Source organism: Spermophilus citellus (assembly GCF_964194105.1).
Source record: "Spermophilus citellus genome assembly, chromosome: 17".
NCBI lineage: Eukaryota > Metazoa > Chordata > Mammalia > Rodentia > Sciuridae > Spermophilus > Spermophilus citellus.
The window spans coordinates 19,456,594-19,474,274 of NC_138199.1; positions in this window are offsets into that span (position 1 = coordinate 19,456,594).

The window sequence follows — 17,681 nt, forward strand, 5'->3', positions numbered from 1 at the left end:
ACCTACCTCCTCCATCCATTCCCTACCTGCCTTCAGTTACCACCCAGTTAATCCCATCAATGGAATTAATCCATGGATTGGGTTAAGGCTCTCATATCCCAGTCATTTCCTTCTTGCATTGTCTCACACATGAGCTTTTGGAGGACACCTCACATCCAAACCATAACAATTTCTGAGTTCACATCTCCATGCTCTGTTTTTGCATTTCTGTTCTCTGCCTTTTATACTAGAGGCTTTGATGTATCTGAATCTGGTTCTGCTACTTGCTTCTTCTCTTCACACTATTTATTTCTTGTCTTAATCCTTACTATACATTTTTTCATTGAATGATGAACACTTATTAATAGATTTAAAGTACATAAGGCAGATAGTGTGAAAATTGTTGCTAGTCTTTCTCAGGCTTGGAATTTATTGAAGTTTTGTTCGCTGTCCATGCAAGGAGTTTAAGTTACTCCTTGGTTCTTACCTTTGTATCCTGTCTTGATTTTGACCTCTCTTGAATATTATTGTTCAGGGAGTCTGGATCTTTCAATCACTTAAGTTGTAGCCCACTATACTAGAGCTCTGTTGCTGTGATGTTAATGAATCCTTAATCTCAAAACTAAGTGCCAGTCATGAGTGTGTCCATATCCATGAAATCTGACCTTCACACTATTTTTTTCTTCTCTAAAGTGGAATAGTAATGCCAAAGGGGCTGAATGGAGAGTGTGCTCCTCTACTACCTGAGATTTTGTGGCAAGGACAGTTTTTCCGTTTTCTTTTCTGTTCTGTTCTAACCAACCCCCTGCCCTTCCAGTCCCTGAAGAATAGACTGTTAGGGAGAACACTCTAGGGTAATTTCACAAGGATTTTTTTCAAAATATTTTCCTGTCAGAGCCATGAAGGGATCTTCTTGGATATTTACCATGAGAACCTCATAGAAAACATAGAGGTACAATCCCAAACCTTCAGGCTGCAGCTCCCAGGAGTTTGTCATCTCCTGATAGTTCACACTAAGCCTCCAGCAGTTTCTCAAAGTTGTTACTGAAATCTTTCCACCAGTTTATGGCTATAGTGACCTCTGCTTCAGATCTTGGGCAACAAAGTCTCTGTTGGGACTCTCTGAATCCCTGGCTTTTTCAGATTTGGGGGATGCAGTTTGACCTGGAAATTTGTTTTTCTGATGTGTATAAGAAATTATTGGAGTTTATTTGTTAGTTGTAATCTGCTTTTCCTCATTGTAAGATAGGGATGACAAAATACAGGATCTTTGTATATAGGAGCTGACATCTTTAGATTCATTAAAAAACAAGAAACAAACAAACAAAAAAGCCCTTATATCTCCACTACTGAAATTTACTTTGGTGGAAGCATGCAGGGAGGACAGATTTTTGTTTTTGTTTTTTAATCAAAAACCAAAACCTAATATTTAAGAGGAACAGATTATTTTCCTTACTCTAATATAATGAGATAGGGAAATTGACAGAATAAGGTTGAATTTTCTCTTATGGAATTTTAATTAAATTCAGGAGGGTACATTCTTCAGATTTTGTAGGTACAAGACAGAATGTGAGCTGAAATTCATTTTACCTAAATTCTTTATATTTAATATAAAATTACGCGTGTGTGTGTATGATCATTCTTCTTAAGTCAAATGTTCATTACAATTATTTACTATAGTTTAAAATTTTCTAATGATCATTTCAGTTTCCAAGTTTGTAATTTTAAATTCAGGAAATTTACATCACTTAGAATATAGTTTATAAAAGTATTCATCAAAATTAATCATAAATAAATATATTCAGACCCTCAAACTGTTAAATTCCCTCAATTTTTTCCAAAGCAAACAAAAACAAAGAAATTACCTTTGGGCAAAAACTGAAAATGGAAAATTTTAACCAAAGGGGAATTATTTAAAAATTCTCAAGTGTCCTCAAATCAAAGCTTATAGTGGAAACTCTTTCACAAATTTAATTATATTGGTCATTCTCCCCAATGTTTATAATGGGTTAGGATACCTAAACTGGACGCACAAGCAAAGTACAAAATGTCAGGCCTAAAACCACATAAAGGCTCTTAATATTTAGGCTAATTTCTATTCCCCTTAAGGCATATGTTGTGAAATATGGACATCTTCTGCAAGTAACTGGCACAGCTATATCCCCAAATACTGGTAGAATTATATAGAAGTTTCCAGAGTTAAAGAATTTCTCCTCTTCAATAACTAAAAGAACAAAATCTCAATTTTTCTTCATAAAAATTGGATGTGATAAATATTATGGGGTGCTTTAGTTTTGGAAATTGGATACTCTTGGGCCCATGCCCATGTGTGTAGTGAAATATATAAATCAAGATTAATTATTAGCCCAAAGAAGAAATGGATGTGAAGTGGGGGAGTATGTCCTTTACTCAACTGTCACCATTCTTGAACCTTCTTGGTTCCAGTTCAGATGGATGCTTGAGTGCAGGAATCAGTTTTCAAGCTGCAAGTACATTTGGTTTGCAAAAGAAAGAGGTTATAGGATTAGTAATCCATAGCCATCTGTCATGCAGCTATTATCTGCCAAACACCAACCTGGTTTTCTTCCCATCTTTATCTGTAATTCAAGAGGATACACATTATCCTTCTTCTCTAAATGCTATTATTAACTGGTGGAGTCTTTTGGACTGCTCTTTACTCATTGGGTATCTGTTCTAGTTGGGAGCAGAGATATCTGGAAAAAGTAAATGAGAGGGCTATAAAAAGGGAAATGTCCAATTCCAGGAGATAGAGGGCTCATTCTTCTTCCAGGGTCCCTTTCAAGGAAAGAAGCTGTTCAACCTAACTAGGTAGGCCTGCCTGGGGTTAACTCAGTCACTCAACATAGAATGAAGACAATCATGTGATCACACCAGAACCCTCTTAGGGGTTACCAGGGCACGATATCCACTCTGAGTCAATTTTAACAAACTCAAGATTGCAATGGCTTTCTGAAGTTTTGGAAGCCTTAGAGTTGTTGTGATGTTCGGCTGGATTCTGTGGAACTTGGGCATGGATGTCTTCACTTCAGCTCTGAAGCAGAATTCTGAACAGGAAAGCAAATCCCTTCTCTTATTGCAAGATTTTCAATCTTGTTTCCTAGTACTTACATATCCACCCAATATGGTTTGTTTGAGAGAAATATTCCTGTGAGACATGTGATAATCCGTCTGTCTTCTTTTCCCCTGCAAATTTAGGATGCCTAGTTGATTATCCTGAGAAATCATCTCCTACTCTTTGCTTGGAAGCACTTAACATTTACCTGTCCCTTTTCTGTCTGCAAGCATGAGAGATGCTGTCTTCATCCATTAGCTTGAGCACAATGGTGTTGCTTGTTTCTTTTCTACCTTATGTACAACATCAATAGACACTGTGAAAATTTCATTATGTAAACAGGTCAACTGTATATACATGATGGCTCTTATGTTCCTTTATTTTGCAAAAGCATTTATTTTTAATACTGTTGTTTCAGGAAGGGGTTACACTACTGGTTCCAAGATTCTAAATGAAGCTCTTCTTATCACATATAAATGTATAACCTGAATGAGAGGAGTTAAAGCACAATCAGCAAAATGAAGTCCAAATAAAAATAATGACAACATGAACCCTCCATGGGTTGAGTGGATTTTCCAGAAGTGATTCTAAAACTTCCACCTGTTTTGCTTTCTGACTACCAAAGAGCTGACTAAATATGTTTATAATTATATAAAATAGGGAAGCATGCCAACTTCTTAAGGGAGACAAAAATATATGCTTTTATTTTCTGAACGAAATTTCTAAAAACACTACATACACACACACACTCTATATATTGGATGTTGACTGATAACATAGGAAAGTGAAAAGCATTTGAGGAAGTATGATGCTGGGGATGGAGACTTTGGCCATTATGTTTATTAGAGGTAACATCTGAGCATTTGAGCAACAATTTGTGGAAAATGTTCCTCAGGCATGGAAGAATTATTGGGAGCAATTAAAAGAACAAAATCAAAATCGAGGGTTGAGATCTTATTTCTGTAGGTACCTCTACATGTGACCTTAATGAAATTATTGTTTGCATTTCCTTATTTGTTTTCTGTGTGCACTGCAATATAGGCTGCATGTGGATTTTATTTCACCTCTGTATTTCTAATACCTAGAAATGTGTCTTGTCACATAACACATGCACAACAAATATAAGCTAATAGGTACTTGAATGATTGCATTACCACATTTACAAAGTAAGACTCAAGCTAAAATACCTAACACATGTTGGAGTGAGTTGCAGGTGAGACCGGAACTACTTCATCTTATTCCCAGGTATTTTAGCTTTTTTCAGTTACCATAATATAAAATATCATAGACTAGGTGGCTCAATGAATAGAAAATTTATTTCTTCGTAGTTCTAAAGTCTGAAAAGTCCAATATCAATTTTCTTTTGGGTTTTTGGAAAGTCTCTCTTCCACAACTACAGGGAGGCCTTGATGGTATCTCTTAATGAGGACATCAATCCTACCATATCGAAGCCCCCATTTATATAAACTCATTTAACCTTAATTACTTCCTTAGAGAACTTATCACCAAATAAAGTTAATTTGGGGATTAGGGCTTCAGTATATGAATTTTTGTGAGAAGAAATCAGTCTACAGGACCAGGTAATGTCAAAGAGAATGGACTCAATGTCATACTTGTGGTTTAGGAAATGGAAACACAAGCAGTCTAAGCCCATTTCTCAAATGAGGCAAAAAATAATAATAATACGTACAATAAAAATAGAGTTGCAGTGGGACATATTAGGAAACTGAATTTTAATTGTTGTAACCCTAGTATATTCTTAGCCAACATTCTTTTTAAGTCGGGTTATATACTACATAATTAGTCTAGGGATACAATTGTCTCACTACAGTAAAATATTTATGAGAGAAAGAATATATAATCCTTCCTTTATTTCCTCATTGTTCAATGTTAACACCCTCCAATGATTAGCACATTTTGAGATTTAGAAAATGTTCTGAAAATTAAATGGGGCCATAAAATTGAAACAGGAAAAGCTACTATGGCCAACTCAAAATATTTGAAAGTTAAGAAAAGCATTAGAAAAGCTGAAAAACAATACTGATTATTTCTGTCAACTAACATAATTTGCCTAAGGTCATTGCAAATCATATGACCTATCAAAATCTTTGGGCAGTTCTACTACCTGCACTGAGCAATACAGTACACTCCTATAATTCATTCACTCCTGTAAAAACAATTTTGTTCTTCAATTAGCTTCTTCACAATACTCTTCTATTTTTTATCCTATACACTTTTTAAAATCAACACTCTTTCCAAATCATCTCTTCCATTCTGGGCCTTTAAATACCAGAGATGTGCTAATGATTCTCAAGTTTACATGGGAATCTCACTTCTACCTCAGTGTTCCATACCCACCTACTTCTCTAGCTTTCAAATAGGCATCCAAATCTAGCAAGTTTCAAACTTTATTCTTGAGTCCAACATAAGCCAGCAGTCCTTGAAGTCCAAACCCACAGAATCACATCTCATCTCTCCTCATAAAAAAACTCTTCAAATAAGCACCACCTCTGCCATCTCTCATCTGGACTTTGGCAGTAGTCTCCTGGTTGATTCTGTCTCCTCCACACAGACTGCAGATGCTTTTTGGTTCATGGGTGTAAAAAAGAAAGCGAGATGGGAGGTGATGGATATCTTGTTCAGGTTATGCTGAGCCTGACAATTGTCCCATCATTCAGAGCAGAGAGCAACTATCCCATGCCTCAGAGGCCCTCATCTGCTACCTCCAGATTTGCTTTTCCTAAATGAAGAAGGGAGACAGAAGATATCAAAATGACTCTCTTTATTAGTATGTGCTTTGCTAATGGTAACCTCTGTGGGATCACGTTTTCATTTCTTAATTTCCTCTTGGCCCTCTTCTCCCATGTGGAAAATGAATTTATTGATACTCCCTTCACCTTGATGTTGATATGAAGATTAAACGACCTTAAACTTCTCTGTAGTGCCTGACTCAACTCAGGTTGACTGTATGGTCATTTGTATTCATGGGATTCTTTTATTTAGGTAAATTCCTTGGAGGTTTGCTGCCTCAAGCATCACGGATAAGTTAAATAGTTTAATTCCCAAGAATAATTTATCACCTCATCTCCAGGTGCTTGTCATTCATCTTTTGTTATGGTTTGGATGTGAGGTGTCCCCCAGCTCACATGTGGAACAATGCAAGAAGGTTCAGAAGTGATGGGGTGGTAAGAGTCTTAACTCAATCAATGATTTTATCCCCTGCTAGGGATTACCTGAGTGATAACTGGACTGGTAGGGTATGTCTACAGGAGGTGGGAATTAGGGCATGGATTTAGTGTCTATATTTATATCTGGAAAGTGGAGTCTGTCTCTTTGCTTTCTGATCACCATGATGTGTGCTGTTTCCCTCTGCCACACTCTCCCATCATGATGTTCAGCTTCACTTTGCCTCCTGGGAAATAGAGCCAGCCTTCTATGAACTAAGACCTTTAAAACCATGAGCTTCTGAATAAGCTTTTCCTCTTCTATAATTGTGTTGGTCAGGTCCTTTAATCACAGCAGCAAAAAAGCTGAATAAAACATTTTTTCTATTCCGTTGGAATGCTGTCTCCACCATGTAAGTGTGACTTAATGACCAAAGTATTGAAAAGACAGTAAAGAAAAGGATATTATTTGTTAAGGAAGAAGGGACATTATCTCAGAAGAGATGTCAGACTTGAGAATGGAACACATTGGCCTTGCTGTTTCTAGGTTAGGTTACTGCATCCCCTTTGGGTGATATTTCCCAGAATCCATCCAGGGCTATACAGATCTCAGATTTTTATCTCCTTACATTTCAAAAAAAAAATACTTACAAGACCATCTGGGAAGTTTTATTTTCTTTCTTTGGTATCTTCATTAAGACTCCCAAAGACTCAAAAGTTGGCTTCCAGCTGAACCAAAGCTGCAGGCATCCATCAATGCCTGGGACCAGAGATTTTTTTCAGAAACAAAGGAGTTCTCCACCAAGTCTCAGGATGAGGGACAAGACACCTGGAAGGTCTAAAAGTAGCAGGACCTTCTTCTCCTTCATTTCTGTTCAGAGATTTCTGCATGGAAGTATTCCAATCATGCATTGTTTTATTGCTTCTCTACCAACTTTCTGTTCTCCAGCTTAATTCATGTGTAAATCACAAGTAAAAGTTGTGTATATTTAAGGCAGGAAACATGATGTTTTGACTTGAGCATAAGTGGGAATGCTGGGTCGTATAATAGGCCTATTTTTAATTTCTTGAGGAACCTCCATACTGCTTCCCATTATGATTGTACCAATTTACATTTCCACCAACAGGAAGCAAGTGTGAAACTGGTGAAAACAGATTCCTCATTCTTCTCAAACAGAATACTATAAAGAGGTAGAGAAGGAGGTAAGAATGAAAGTCCACACAGACCTCCAGCACCATGGTGAAACTCCAGCTGCTTTGCCAGGACACAGTTCCCTCAAAATTTATTTTTTCCCCAAAATTGTATTTTTCCTTTTAAGCAAAGAGAATTATTTTGAGAATTCATGTTTTAACAAAAGAATGTTGTGGATGAAAGCAAGTCAGGGAGACCTGATAATTGGGAGGCACCACCATTGAATAAGAACATGAGGTTCCTGAGTGCTCCCTGTGGAAGCAGCCCCATCCAGCCAGCCTTTTGGACCAGGCCTAGCCAGGCACAGCACCCTCCACCAGCCATGAGCCAGCCACAGTGTAGTGCTAGACCTGGATCCTTCATTTAGGGACCATCTGAAGAGCTACTGGGCAGCTTAGCAGGCCCATGCTCTCAACTCCAAATTTTCAGAGGGTAGCAGCAGTCAAGGCCACTGCTACTTTCTTTCCTATCCTGAAGAGGATTTTCTTCCCCTCATGTCTTTCTTTTTCTTAATGTTTTAAAATTTAATTTGTAAAAGCATTATTATTACTAATTATCCCATAGTAATTGGACATATGTTGGTGTTATCCAAAGGAGTTAGAGCAGTAGAGTTCAATCAACATGTACAGGGTCAAAGACCTCCACTCTTTGCCTTGGTGAATGGACTCATGTAGATGAAACTGTGCTCACAGGACTGGTGGTGATTAAAAAGTCCTCAAAGGATTGGGACAAATTAAAGTGGCCTTACTAGATTGGCATAGATTAACATGTCCTTGTTGGATTTGTAAAGATTAACGTGTCTTTATAGGATTGGTTTAGATTAATGTGGCCTCACAGGATTCATATTGATTAAACTGTCCTCACAGGATTGTATATATAATAAATGATCTTTCTACATTGGTATTGATTAAGCTGTCTTCACAGGGATAGGATCACATCACTTCTTGCAGTAGCCTTTTGTTTGAAGTGGAATGAGCCCTGTCTGTGTGAAGGGTTGATTCCTAGCCCCTCACAATTCTTACCTTGAAGTCCTAACTGAGTAGCTCATAATTTGGAGACAGGGTTTTTTTTTAGTGATTATTAAATTTAATGAGGCTTTCTGGTGGCTCCATTCAGATGCAAGCAGTGTCCTTAGAGCTGAGAAAACTGGGCACAGATTCCCAGAGGTACCAATATAAGGACATAGGCCATCTGCAAGCTCAGAGAGAAGCCTCAGAGGGTACCAGCCCTGACCACACTGGTTGTCAGACTCTGGCAAGCCCTGTGTTGGGGCTACCTACCCCACATGTAGGTGGCTATCCTGCCTGTGTACTGGGAGATCTCCCCATATAATGTGGAGCAAAGTGCAGTGGCAGCTTGACCTTTCTGACCACCTGTCTCTGACTCTCCATAATCCCTCCCCCAGTTTTGTCCCTGAATTTTCCTCACCTCTTCTTCTGCCCTCAGCACCTCTTGCTGGCTTTCCAATCAATCCTGAGGACAGCCCCTCTTGGAAACTTCCCTGAAGATGGATAACCCAAAGTGTCATCAGGGAGCTCTGAGTAGCTCTAGTCCTGTTACATTCTGCTTAGAGTAATGAAACTCCATCTCGTCTTCCACACTCTAAGATTACTCAAAGTGACTTCTCCCCAACTATGCCTAGAATTTTGCATCATATATGATTATATGGGCTGTCAGCAGCCTCTTGCATTACGGCCTGAGCCCCTAGGCTCTGCTCCCTGAGGTGATTATTTGTGCACATGCTGAGTACCTCTGACTTTGGTCAGCTAAAGTGCAAGAGGATGACACTCCACCCCCAATACTGAATTTCCTGACTTTCCATTTCCACTGAGTGAGAATTCAGTTCCACCAATCTGATCTGTTTGACCTTAGATCTTTAAAGCATATCTCAAGGCCTTTTTGAATTTCAAAATTCTAGAGTGACACAAGTACATTTAAATGCCTTTCAGATTTTTTTTTAGAAATGTCTAAAAGTATCCCCTTTAAAGTAGTAGTAAATGTGAGAATGAGTCATTGTGATATTTTGTTTTGTCAACCACTTATTTATGAATGTGCAAAATCTGTGCACCCTCAGGAGCTGAGTGGCAGTGATGGAGAAGCACAAACCTCATCTCGGGGTAAGGGTCAAATATTTTGTCAGAGGAAATGACAATTTTTAGAGAATTTGTCTTTTTAGGGTCTTGGGCAGAGTTAGCCCAGCATGCTTTGGTTTCCTGGATAGTGTCTGTTCCATGTGGCCATTGAGCTTGTGAATTGTGGCTGGGGAGACTTAGAAATAGACTTTTGGTTTTAATTATTTAGAATGAAAATAGTTTCATGTGGCTGATGGCTATTTAATAGGACTCTGGGGAGTTGAAGAGATTTGGACATCATGGATGCCTGCTTTCCTAAGAGAAGTCCCTGAGGGCCACCCAGGCCCTCATGGGGCAGGGATGCAGAATGGAGACAGATGACTTAGGAGCTGAGAGAACCATGGAAGACAGGAGGACAGGACAGTATATTGTGCTGTGTGTTGCCAACCCAAAGCCATCCTCACTGTAGAGGTTGCTCTGTGGAAAAAAGACCAGTCTGTCTGAGGTGGGGGTAGAATGGTGTGCTGGGTGCCCAGGATCTGTGGTCTCAAGGACATGTCAGATCCTCAACCACTAACAATAGGCCTTTCTATACTAAGGACATTGCTGGTAAGTGGTGTGAGGCCAGAGGCCTCTCAAGAGCAGTGATGGGCACCTTGGTTCCTTGAAAGTATAGCCATCGGGACACCCACAAGCCTCAGAGCTTGGGAGTAAGACCTGAAGAAGCCGCTGGAAGGCCTTGCCCCCAGGAAGAATGTCATTCCTCTGATTATCCTGCATCGCTGAGCAAATTCTCTTCTCAATGCCAGTTTCATTAGTGTGCCTGGCACAGCTCCTTAGGGAAGCAACCAGAGGTCAAAAAAGACGTGAACTGGCAGAAGAAGTCCCAGGGTAATGTCTGGTGTCCACAGTCCTAGAAATAAAGCACAGTGGATTCTTCCTCTTATTTCACTTGTAAGAGAAAATGAATGAGGTGGAGGGAAAGGAGGAGGCAGGGGAAGAAGACAAGGAAGAGGAGGAAAGAAAGGTAAAAAGTCATAGGATAGAAGGAACAGAAGAGAAGGAGGAGGAACAGTAAGAGAAAGTGAAAGAAGATTAAAAAAGGAGGAGGAGTGGAGGAGGAGGAGGAGGAGGAGGAGGAGGAGGAGAATTATTCCACATTGTGGACTATAGCAAATCAGAGAGACCCACTCTTTGCAAAGCACAACCATTGCATTAGAATATGGGGTCCCTGAGTACTCCCTGTGAAAGGAGCCCCACCCAGCCTGCCCTTTGGACCAGGAAAAAAAAATGCTTGGAGAGGAGGTTTCATAGGCAGGCCTGGCTAAGCACACAACCTTGCCAGCTATGAGCTAGCCAGGGTGTGGGCAGTCCTGTCTCCTTTGCTTAGGGACCATCTGTGTAGCTGCTGACAGTGTAGAAGACAGGTTAACTCTGACTTAGTTTTCAGAGGGTGGCAGCAGTCAAGTCCACTGCTGCTATCTGAGATTCTCTTTCCTATTTTGGGGAGGATTGTTTCCCCTTAAGTCTGTTTTTCCTCCCCAGATCTTTAGTTGCAGATGGACACAATACATTTATTTTGTTTATTTAACTTTTTTTTTAAATGTGATGTTGATGATCGAACCCAGTGCCTCATGCATGCTAGGCAAGCGCTCTACCACTGAGCCACTACCCCATACCAAGTTTTTTTTCTTAACATCCTAAGTGAGTTTTTTTTATTTAACTTATAAAAGTAATTTTATTCCTAATTATCACATAGTCATTGGACATATGTTGGTATTATCCTGAGAAGTTAGAGCATAACAGTTCAACCATGTACAGGGGAAATGTCCTCCCCACATTGTCTTGATGAAAGGACTCCTGTCAATGGGATTATCCTCCCAGGACTGGTGTTGAGTAAAAAGTCCTCACAGGATTATAGATTCAATTATAGATTAAAGTTGCCTTACCAGATTTGTATTGATTAAAGTGGCCTTACTGGTTTGGTATAGATTAAATTTGCCTTATTGGATTGGTATTGATTAAAATCTTCTCACAGTATTGGCATAATTCACAGTGGCCTTACCATTTTGATATAGATTAAGCGATTTTCACATGGCTTGGATCATGTAACTTCTCACAGTGGCCCAGTGTTTGGAGAGGAATGAGCCCAATCTGTGTGATGGGCTAACTCCAGGCTCACAGTGCATATGTTGAAATCCTAACTCAGTAGCTCAGAATGTGACTATTTGGAGACAGGATCTCTACTTGCCCTGGAGTGAGTGCTGAAACTGTTTTCTGAGACCATAGCTGACCCAGAACTGTGTCAACACCCTACAAGGAGCCTCAGAGTCCAGCCTCTGGGAGGCCATCACACTTCTCACCTATGTCCTGGCATGCCCCAGGTAATCCTCAAGCCTGAAGGAAGAGGAGGGCACTAGTCCTGGCCTCCCAGGTTCCCTGAGTTCAGCAGGGTGTGTGGAGTTGGGGGAAAGCTCTCTGCCTGCTTTCCACAGCTGCACTGGGCCCCTGTGACCCCACCAGGAAGTCTCTCCCAGAGTCAGGGCAGAGGGAGTGACTACTGTGTTTTAGGCTGGTATAGGGTGTGGCAGCTCTTAGCCCTCTCAGGAAACATTCAGAACCCTGGGCTCATCCCAGCCTCAGCCTGTGGCCTTTCCTGAAGATGGGAGGGTCTAGAGTTTTAGTAGGGTGAAGCCTGTGAGAAGCTGGTCAATTAGAGACAGGGACTGAGTGATGACCTCAAGGTCCTTTTGCTTCCTATGCTAGGCAGGCAGTGGGTTCCGTCCTGAAATTTCCAGAACCCTGGAACTTCATCATCTGACTTCATCATGTCCATTTTGAGGAAAATGGACTAAAGTGCCTGCAGCTGACCCTTGACTAGGTAGGAAAGGACCTCCTGGGAAGGGGTAACTTTGCAGTGTCCAGAGGTCATCTGGATGTAGGCAGGAGTTCTCTCCTTAGTCCCTGTGCTCAGCCCCTATGGGGAAAGGTGTCTACTCTCAGTATACTGACAGCCAGCCCCCTTCCCTTCCACCCATCTGACTGTCTTGCACCACTCTTATGGGTGTGGCTCCCAGCTTGTTCTGTGCTCACTCCCTTGAAGGGCCAGCTGGGCCCAGTGGGCACAGGTGAGACACCATGACCAAGTGGAGTATCATCTACTGTACATTCCTGAGGGACTCTCCCTGCTGAGATTAAAAGAGATATTTTGTCTGTTCCAAAGTGTGGATGGCAAGAGGGGAGCTGAAAGAGAATATAAGGGGTGGTTTGTTCAGCCCTGGACTTTCTGGGCTCCAGGGCTTTGGGGACATAAAATATGGGTGGAAAATATTCAAACCATAGCACCATCCTTTTCGATCAAAACATGGGATGATGTGCTCTATTTTAGCTAAAATATGCAAATGTATGTTGAATAACTAGAACAGTGAATTTCAGAGGTTGTGCATCAGGACTAGGTAGTGGCACAGCGCTCTCTGCAACACTAAACAAGCTAATCAATCAACAGAATCCCTGAGAACCCTGAATCTGCATAGCCTACAGCTCCCAGGAGCATCCATGGTGAGAGCTGGACAGGCAAGAGAGTGAATTACCTAGAATGCTCTCAGAGGCTACTGGGAACTTGGTCTGAACTCAGGTTCTTCTGCTCTCCTACAGTGGTCACCTTGGGCTGGGAATTATCAGATTTTCTTAAAACCCCTGATTCTAAAACACAGCAGTCCCTGGCTAAGTCACTCTTGTCTCGAAGACTACATGTCCCAGAAGCCCCTGTGGTGGTCTGTTTCTGACCTCTGTCCTTGGAAGTGTGAGTGAAGGTCTAGACTCCCTGTAGCTGCCTTCCTCTGTGCCTCTGCCTGCCTGGCTCAGGCTACTGCAGCACTTGGCCTGGTGGAGTGCTGGGAGAGGGGGTCTCCTGGACTCCATTTCTCCTCTCCTGAGATTCCACTCCTCATGGTGCCACAGCCAGACCTATTTACAGCAGTGGGAACAGATTTTATTCAGTAACTGCCAAGGGTGGAAGAAGGCACTGACTTTCATCAGGGAGCTGGGAGAGGCCCTGCCTTTGAGCCATGAGCAGCTCCTGCACTGCCTGTGGCCAAAGGGGCATGGTCAACAAGGGGCACGGCCTTGCCATCATCTTCAATGATACCTCCTTCAGAGTGAGGAGCTGGCTTCCCCCTCAGGATCAACCCAGGAGAGCCCTAGCTCACAGGGCAGATTTCCCTTCTCAGAGAAGATTGTGTAAGGGTCAGGCGAAGCGTCGGAGAAAGAGACCACAGGAGACTAGCTTCATGCAATTGGCAAGGGGGATTTATTAGGGCTCTGTGCTCACTCAATAAGGGAGAGCAGCCCAGAGCCCAGAGCAGAGGTCAAGCAGAGCTTAAGTACACTTTTTGGAGAGGGCAGTGGGCTTTGCATACATCAGAACAAATCATCATGAGGCGCGGGAAAATTGAACAACAACTCTGAGACATGATTAGCACATTCATTGGCGGGAACAGTTTGGGCAGGGGTGATTGGTCACTTCTAAGTGGGGTACACATTTAAACTGATTGGTTTCGGAGCCTAGATGCTTACGTGCCAAGTTACCTGGAGCCTTTAGCTATTAAACAACCAGGGGATCAATGGAGATATTTACTGGGCAGTTCCCGCATTGTCCTAACAACTTACAGAGATTACAGGTTCCAGGGGTAGAAGAGGAATTGTAACAATAGACTTACAATTGTAACAATTGTCTTTTACTTTTTAGCCCAGGCCTTGTAATCTAGAAGCTTTACAATGCCCAGTCTTTTACACTTTAACTCAAGCTTTTGCAGCTTGGAATCAGCTTAGAAATTTTACCTTTACAATTGAGAGAGACACCCTCATGGTCACACCTCCAGGGGGAGCTCCCTTGTCCTCAGAGCAGCCTCAGGGGACTATTGGCTTAGAGACTGTTGTGAGTCTTGTCTTTAGGGATGCCTGGGGCTCCTTTCTCCTTAGAGCAGCCTGAGGGGGATGCCCCTTTTGGGCACCCTTGTGTGCCACATTTCTAGGGTCGCCTAGGCTTTCCTTCTCCTCAGAGCAGCCTGATGAAGATGCCAGGGTTGGGGACCATTGTGGGTCTTGTCTCTAGGATCACCAGGAACCCCTTTCTCCTCAGAGCGGCCTGAGGGAGAAGCCTGGTGTGGGGACTCTCATGGGTCATGTCTCTAGGGACACCTTCTCAGAGCACCCTGAGGGAGATGCCAGGCCTTGGGACCCTCATGGGTCATTTCTCTAAGTAGATCCATGGTTCCTATCTCCTCAGAGTGGTCTGAGAGAGACGCCAGTGTGGGGACCCTACTGGGTCTCATCTGTAGGGCAAGTCACAGCTTGTAGGGGCATGCTGCAACATGTGGTGCCACAGTCTGGCTGGGCACAAAATAACCCAGCTGCCAGGAGGCACTTGTAAGTACAAATAGGAAGTCCTTCATTGCCTGAACTCCTGAGAACACCACCCACAGTGCCATTCCAGGAACACCACCAACCGGAAATCCCTCCTCAACCAACACAAACTCCCCAGGAATCCCCCTGGAGAACTCCAAAGGAGCAGGGCGCCCTGGGCAAACTAGGCAGACAGCAGGGGTCTATATACAGCTGAATATGCAGCTTAATTTAGTCATTATCATCTCAATGGCCCACTGGCATCACCTCTCAACCACTCCCTCTGGTAAAATGCTAGGCATCATTTCCACTTGAATGTGGCTCTCAACATCTCACCCCTGACAGATTATGCTAATGTCTTCTTTATGTAAGTGGGTTTTCCACACTGTGGGAAAAGGAGCAGTTTTAGAGATGTCCCTTCCTGAGATTGTTACAGAAAGACAGGAAAGCCTGTGCTCTCCCATAAGGTAGCTATGAATCTTTATGCATGTAATAGATTTTGGAGGGTCCCACACCATTGCTGCTACTGAGAAATTGTGGAAATAGATCATGTAGGAATGACCAGTCCATTCTACTAGTGTCAGGTAACCTAGTGGAGACTCAGGTGAGGTCTGACTTCCACCTTAAATCTTCTTTGATTTCTGTTTTTGGCAGAAGAAAGATGGTCCAAATTTAGGTATTCAAGCTAGGAGAGACAGTGCAGCTCATCAGTGCTCTCACAATCAAACCTGAGAGCAACAGGCCTCCAGAGACTGCAGACAAAGGTGAGCACTGGGCTGGCTTCTGAATATTTCTCAAAGGCTTCATCAGTTTGCTTGCTTCCACATAGGGAGTGGGAAAGGTGTTTCAGTAGCACTGATGGAACCAAGTGAGGGATGCCTGAGCACAACAAGATGAGGCTGATGCACTTTGCTTCCTTTTAGAAAAAGCCCCTTTTGTACCTGATTTGTAATCTGGTCTATTAAGATTTTTGTTTTTATGTAGGGTGCTTAACTTTGGGCAGGGAGATAATTTATTGGTATTAGCAGATGCATTTACCTCCATTATGGACTTAACTAAGGCACTAGACTGTGGTCTGTGACCCCTCCTCTAACAAGTGTGGAAGAGCAATGAAACCTCCCTTGGATTCTTTTGGTTGGGAAACAAACTAGAATGAAAGGCCTTGTCCTGACATTTGGTGCTACATGATCTATGGTAACACTCTTTTAGCACCATCTTATCTTGTAGCAGGCACTCCCAGATGAAGCTTATTGTACATCTCTCAGAATGTTAAGGATCTTTAATATCCAGTTTCTATGCTATTGTCACCTGGCTGCTTAAACTCTTTCCATCTAAATATATATAATGCTAAATTGTGCTATGATGTGAGTATCTCTTATCCAAAATGTTTGGAACTGGAAATGTTTAAGATTTTCAGATTTTGTAATATTTGCATGTATGTGTGTATGTATATATATATATATATGGAGAGAGACAGAGATGTCTTGGATACTAGTAGTCAGGTCTCAACATGAAACTTATTTATGTTTCATATATAACCTATACACATATATGAAAGTTGTTGTAGGGGAGGACATTTTTTTCCCTATTGTTTTTTTGCTGTTTTGGGCGGCCTTGAACTGAGGATCTTGCATGGAGTAGGCACGCACTCTGCCTTGACCTACATGCCCAGCCCCTGAAAATAATCTTATGCAATATTTTTAGCAACTTTTTTTTTGGTACATGCTGTGGATTGATCCCAAAGATGCTTAACTACTGAGCAGCATCCCCAACCCTTTTTATGTTGTATTTAGAGACTAGGACTCACTAAGTTCCTTAGGGCGTCACTAAATTCCTGAGGCTTGCCTTGAGCTCATAATACTTCTGCCTCAGCCTCCTGAGCTGCAGGGATTTACAGGAATGAATGGGTCACCATGCTGGATACACCTTCATTTTGACTGCAACCCATCACAGGAGGTCATATGTGGAATTTTCTCCCTTTGTCATATCATACTGGCACTCAAACTTTTCAGATTTGGGAGTATTTCAGATTTTTTAATTAGGAATGTTCGACCTGTTGAACATATTCCAGTGGTATTTCTATTTGAAAACCTTGATTGACTTCACTTGTCTATGGACATCTCAGTCCAAGCCTTGAATTTCACATAATCACTATGCTACTTAATTCTCAAATATTTCTCTTAAATTAAATATATAGAAATTGCCCTACAAGGTGACCCTTGATGCTAATACTTGGGTATTAGATTTTATCATACTAAACCACATGGTTGTTACAGAATGAATACAGAGTTTCCTGTTAAAGACAGCACTGCCAAAATTTTCAGAATTCCTTGGAGACCAAATTGAGAAAGCTTCCCAACTAAGGCAGCTGTCTTCTTACCAGGAATCTCTAGTGTTGAAAGTAAATTTTTATACTTTGGGATAATTGTGGGAATGTGTAATGTAATACCTTTTTAATGATTTTTAATTTATGAAAAATGCATCTAATATTTATCGAGTACTTCCTATGGACACTTGCTATGTATTTTCTCATGTACTCCTGGTGCCTGTCCTGGGAACATGAGTATTCATGCATTAAGCCCATTTTACTGATAGGGAAAATGTCTAATTTTGAGCCCTAGGGAGCTAGTTAAGGCAGAATTCAAACTGAGACTTTTGGCAACCAAACTTGCATTCTAAACCAGTATTCCATCTGGTTTTTCCATTGATCTTCCTCAGTGTTGGAGACTAAATCCTCTCTTTGACTGTGAGAACAAAATGAAGTCCTTTTAGATGTCAGACAATTGGTAGAAATTCTC